Raw genomic sequence first — 6,523 nt, forward strand, 5'->3', positions numbered from 1 at the left:
CCACCATACACCCCTCTCAACCCCATCTTCCTCTCTACTGAACCGAGAGGCCTGCCCCCACCTTCCCTACAGAACAGAGCCCCTCCCGTTGCAAAAAAAACAGAGAGCCAGAAACCGTGGCTGCTCCTAGCTTTCGGATTTCCTTCTCCCAGCACCTGGCCGCCATTTCCATCTCCATCTCCCTGCTATTCCCTTCCACGCCGTCCACATCCGGCCACAGACCAGCCTCCAGCGAGCACCACAACAGCAGCAGCTCCACCCGACCGACCTCAGCAGTGGCAGTTTCTGCCCACGCGACAGACCCAACAGCCCATGCTCCTGAACCAGCTGCCAGATCGTGAACGCCCGGCCATCCCCGTTCTCTCCTTCATCTCCCCGCAGATCGGCCTCCACAGGAGCCAGCCTCCCTCTCAGCCACCGTTCCTCCCTCTAGTCCGTTCCCTTTCCTTACCGGCGACCTGAGACAGAGAAGAGATGAAGCAGAGAAACGGGACAGATCCAAGAGAAGAAACCAAAGCAGATCTAAAACCAAAAACCGAGAAGGAAAGGGGACAGCTTGTTGCGTTTGTGTTCTTTTTGCAGGTGACAGTGATTGGCACCACCGGCAGAGAAGAGGAGTAGTAGCTGAGCCGAACCCACCATTTTCCGGCATATCGTGGCGGCGCGTTCCACGCGCCGCCAGTGACGGTGGCGCGTTGGAACACGCACCGCCAGCTGTTCCTGCCTCCAATTCCTGTGCAGAAGGGTTCCCTTGCAATTTCTAGAGTTTTAGGGACTTTTTTTGTAATTTTAAATTATGTAATGTAATTTTTGTTTAGTGTTTAATTTTTTTATAATTTTGTAATGTGATGTATAAAAAGAACAAAAAAAGAAAAGGAAAAGAAAAAAGAAAAGCATAGTGAAGTGAATGTGTGATTTGAATTTTATTAATAAATGTTTTTTTCTATGATAAAATTGCAAGAATAAAGAAGAATTTAATATTTTGATTTCTTCACGGATAAAGAATTATGAACTTACATGTAAGTCGTATTTCTAAAATTCGATGAAAGAACAGAATTTTTAAAACTTCTTTAATACATCAAGTCCACAAAGCAGCTTACCTCAGGTAGAGTGTGTTAGGGGTGCTAATACCTTCCCTAACCACAACCAGTCCCTTACCCGCAAATCTCTGATAAGACCAGTACCCGTGGATTTTTTGACGTGCGACAGTTAGTACACCTCTAGGGGAGAATATACATATTGATGATATTTATAGAGGGGTAAAACTATATATTTGAGGGTTAGAATTGAGGGTTAGAGCTATATGATTTTGATGTAATTCTGGGCGTGGATTGGCTAAGTAAACATAAGGCATAAGTGGATTGTTTCACCAAGACGGTGACAATCCAAGGAATAGGTGATAAAAGAGTAGTGTTTAAAGGGGAAAGAAAAGTACTTCCAAGTTGTGTAATTTCAGTCTTGGTGGCTAAAAAATTACTATGGGTTGTTCTGCTTGGTTAGCCCATGTAAGAGAGCTGGAAAAGGGCAGCATAGATTTGGCTAGTATTCTTGTTGTAAGAGAGTTTCAAGATGTATTCCTAGAAGAGTTACCTGTATTACCTCCAGTTAGAGAAATTGAAGTTTCCATATAAACTATTCCAGGAGTTTCTCCTATAGCCTAGTCTCCTTATAGGATGACACCTATGGAATTGGCGGAACTAAAGGTCCAGCTTCAGGAATTGTTAGATAAAGGCTTCATCCGGCCTAGTAACTCGCCCTGAGGAGCTCCAATATTGTTTGTAAAGAAGAAGGATGGCACCTTTCATTTGTGCATCGATTATCGTCAATTGAATAAAGTGAAGGTGAAGAACAGGTACCCACTTCCACAAATAGATGACTTGTTTGATCAGTTGAAGGGTGTTAGGGTGTTCTCCAAGATAGATTTAAGATCTGGATACCACCAGTTGAGAATCAATGAACAAGACATACAAAAGACTGCATTCCGAACCTGTTATGGGCATTACAAGTTTTTGGTGATGCCTTTCGGGTTAACCAATGCTCCGGCCATGTTTATGGACTTGATGAATCAGGTGTTTCGGCCTTACCTGGACCAATATGTGGTTGTATTTATTGACGATATCTTAGTGTATTCAAACTCTCACTTGGAGCATGAACAGCGTTTAAGGGTTGTGCTATAGACCTTAAGAGAGAATCAATTATATGCCAAGCTGGATAGGTGTGAGTTTTAGCTCTAGGAAGTGGTATTTTTGGGCCATGTAATATCCGCGGAAGGAATACTTGTGGATCCAAGAAAGGTTGAAGCCGTATTAAAATGGGAAAGGTCAACCAATATGACTGAAATCCAGAGCTTCTTGGGCTTTGTTGGATATTACCAGAGGTTTATTGAGGGGTTCTCCACCATAGGATCACCTTTAACTAAGCTGACCTGCAAGGAAGTCAGGTTTGTTTGGTCGGAAGAGTGTGAAGCAAGCTTTCGAGAACTGAAGAAGAGGCTCACTTTTGCTCCTGTTCTGGCCCTTCCATTGGGGATAAAAGGGTTTGTGGTATATAGTGATGCCTTAAAAAGAGGTCTGAGATGTGTATTGATGCAACATGAGCGTGTGATTGCTTATGCATCAAGACAACTAAAGTCGCATTAGGTGAATTACCCGATTCTTGACCTAGAACTTGCAGCGGTGGTGTTTGCCTTAAGAGTATGGAGACATTATTTATATGGGACATAAGTTCAAATCTTTACAGAACATAAAAGTTTGAAGTATTTGATGTCACAGAAGGAGTTGAACATGCGGTAGAGAAGATGGGTAGAGTTAATAAAAGATTACGATTGCGTTATTGACTACCATCCTGGTAAGGTTAATGTAGTAGCCGATGCCTTGAGTAGGAAGGGAAAAACAGTGATAAATGATATGGAGCTTAAGGAACAGGAAAGTACAGTAGAATTAAAGAAAATAGGTTTGCGGTTAAGTGTAGGGCCCGAGAGGTCACTGTTAGCTCAGTTAAAGATCCGATCTGTGCTTCGAGACAAGGTCTTGGTGGCTCAACAAGCAGTTGGGAAAGTAAAAGAGATTAATGAGAGGGTAAACAAGGGTATAGAGACATCATTTCAAATATTATCTAAGGGGCTAATAGCTATGGGTATGCGAATTTATTTGTCTAGGGATAAGACTTTGAAAGATGAAGTATTGAGAGAAGTGCATGAATCTCGATTTGCTACTCATCCTGGGAGTACAAAGATGTATAGGGATTTAAAAGGAATACTACTGGTGGGCAAATATGAAGAGGGAAATAACAGAATTTGTGTCGAACTGTAGGATCTGTCAACAAGTAAAGATAGAACACTAGAAACCTGCAGGGAATTACAGTCATTATCAATTATAGAATGGAAATGGAAGGATATTTTTATGGATTTTATGACGAGATTACCCAGGGGAAAGAAAGGGAATGATGCTATATGGATGGTCATGGATTGACTAACAAAATCTGCTTTGTTTTTGCCTATGAAGATGACTGATTCGGTGGATAAGCTAGCAAAATTATATGTAAATGAAGTAATCAGACTTCATGGAGTGTCAGTTTCAATTATATCGGATTGGGATCCAAGGTTCACATTTAGGTTATGGCCTAGCTTACAACAGGCAATGGGGACAAAGTTAAATCTGAGCACGGCATTTCATCCTCAAACGGATGGTCAATATGAAAGTAGGGGTGAGCAAAAAAACCGATAAACCAAATAAACTGAAAAAACAAAAAAAATAACCAAAAAAACCGAACAAAAAAAACCAAATTAACCGATTAAAAAATCATAAAAAATTTCCGGTTCGGTTCGATTTCAGTTTTTAAAGTCTGAAATCGATTGAACCGAACCGAATCGGTTCAACCATTCCAGCATTTAAAAAAAACCAAGTATAAATAGAAAAAACCATAGACCTAAAGTGCAGTTGACGCCCCCTCCCTTTTCTCTGCCTCTCATCATCTTCTCACAGCCCCCCTCCCTTTTCCTTTTTTTTCTCCCTTTTTCTCCCTACCTCTCATCATCTTTTCACAGCCCCCTCCCTTTTCCTTTTTTCTCCATGCCTCTCATCTCTCCCCGTGGCCCCCCTCCTTTTCTCTCTATCTCTTATCTCATCTCTTTAAGTTCACCCCTGCATCAACATTTACTTTAATCAAACTACATGGGCAGATAAAAAAAGAGACGACTTTTTGATGATTAAAATTCTAACTCCATTTCAAGTTCATCTCTGCAATCTACATCTTGAGAGTCTGTATCTTGTGGGTTTTTGTTTGTTTTTTTTTTTATTATGTTATAATTTGCTTGTAGTTTGTGGGCAGATCGGTTTGAACCAATTTCAGTTTTAAAATTTTAAAATTAATAATGTTGTTTGGTTCATTTTATATGTAAAAACTGAACCGAACTGAAAATGATCACCCCTATCTGAAAGGACCATTCAAACGCTAGAAGATCTCCTCAGGTCCTGTGTGCTGGAGTTTGGAGGGAATTGGGAGGATCTTCTGCCATTGGTGGAGTTTACTTATAATAATAGTCATCAAACTACTATTGGTATGGTTCCATATGAAGCATTGTATGGGAGGAAATGTCGTACCCTAATTTGTTGGGAGGAAGTAGGAGAAAGGAAGCTTTTGGGACCTGAAATGGTGCAACTGACAACTGATAAGGTGAGGGTGATAAAAAAAAGGATGAAGGAAGCCTAGGATAGACAAAAAAGTTACGAAGATTGTCGAAGAAGGCCCTTGGAATTCCAAATGGGGGATAAAGTATTTTTTAAGGTGGCTCCTTAGAAAGGCATCATTCGATTTGGAGTAAAAGGGAAATTAGCCCCAAGATATATTGGCCTTTTTGAGATTAAGGAAAGAATCGGGCCCGTTGCTTATCAATTAGAATTGTCTGTGTATTTGGATAAGATTTACAATGTGTTCCATGTGTCATTGCTGCGAAAGGCCAAGATAGACCCCTCACGGGCATTGCCACAGGTCCCTTTGAAGATTAAAGGGGATCTAACCATGAAAACTAAGCTCGTCAAGATCTTAGATCGAGATGAGAAGTTGTTGAGGAATAAGAGAGTTTCCTTGGTGAGAGTATTATGGAGAAGCTCTCGAATAGAAAAAGAAACATGGGAAAGAGAATCCAAGATGAAGGAGAAGTTTCCACATTTATTCTCCGACATAGGTACATACCTTGAATTTCAAGGACAAATTTTTTTTTATTAGGAGGGGAGAATGTAAATCCCGAGAAAATCAATGCTGAATTAAATTAAAGAAAATAAACTAAACTAAAATGAAATGGGGGAAAAATGAATACACTTAAAGAAAATAAGGCCTAAATACAAATAAGAATAATTATAGAGCATAAATACGCCTCTCTTACAAAAAACAAATATGCAATTGTCGTGAAGAAAGAAGAGAGGGAGTTTTGGTATCTATTTTTACAGATCAAGAGAGAAACACCAAATTTCAAGAACTTTCCAAGATTAAGAGTTATAGGTAAAATAAACACTGGTAGGCAAGGGATTAACAAGAAAAATTGAACAAGAAGAGAAGAGGGGAGGGGCGGCTGTCATTAGAAAGAAAATGAAGGATCGAGACCTTGATTCGTACCGGGTAAGATATTCTAAATATGGTCTTATGAGTTGTTTTAAAATCGATTATGAATTGATGCCTGGATGTTAAATTATAGATTTGAGTTCTATAATTCCAGATATAGTTAAAAATCTGAGGAGAGGTCTGACAGTAACAGTTCAAAAATGAGACAATAACAGTTGGACAGTAACAGTGCAAGTGTTTGTTGATGAGCAACTTTGACTATCTTAGAGGCATAACTAGGTTCTTCTTAATCATAGAACTTGTAGCCTCATGTCTTAGCTTTCCAACAAGACTAATATCGCTTGAATCGGAGTTCTATAACTCCAGATATAGTTAAAAAATCTGAGAGGTCGGACTATAACAGTTCAAAAACGAGACAGTAACAGTTGGACAGTAACAGTCCAAGTGTTTGTTGATGAGCAATTTTGATTATCTTAAAGGTAGAACTAGGTTCTTCTTAATCATAGAACTTGTAGCCTCATGTCTTAGCTTTCTAACGAGACTAATCTCATTTGAATCGGAGTTCTATAACTCTAGATATAGTTAAAAATCTGAGTTAAGGTCGGACTGTAACAGTTCAAAACGAGACAGTAACAGTCCAAGTATTTGTTGATGAGAAATTTTGACTATCTTAGAGGCAGAACTGGGTTCTTTTTAATTCATAGAACTTGAAGCCTCATGTCTTAGATTCTAACAATACTAATCTCGCTTGAATCGGAGTTCTATAACTCCAGATATAATTAAAAATCTGAGGAGAGGTTGGACTGTAACAGTTAAAAAACGAGACAATAACAATCCAAGTGTTTGTTGATGGGAAATTTTTACTATCTTAGAGGCAGAACTGGTTTCTTCTTAATTCATAGAACTTGTAGCCTCATGTCTTAGCTTTCCAACGAGACTAATCTCGCTTGAATCGGAGTTCTAT

Source organism: Populus nigra, chromosome 14 (genome assembly GCF_951802175.1).
Source record: "Populus nigra chromosome 14, ddPopNigr1.1, whole genome shotgun sequence".
NCBI classification, from domain to species: Eukaryota; Viridiplantae; Streptophyta; class Magnoliopsida; order Malpighiales; family Salicaceae; genus Populus; species Populus nigra.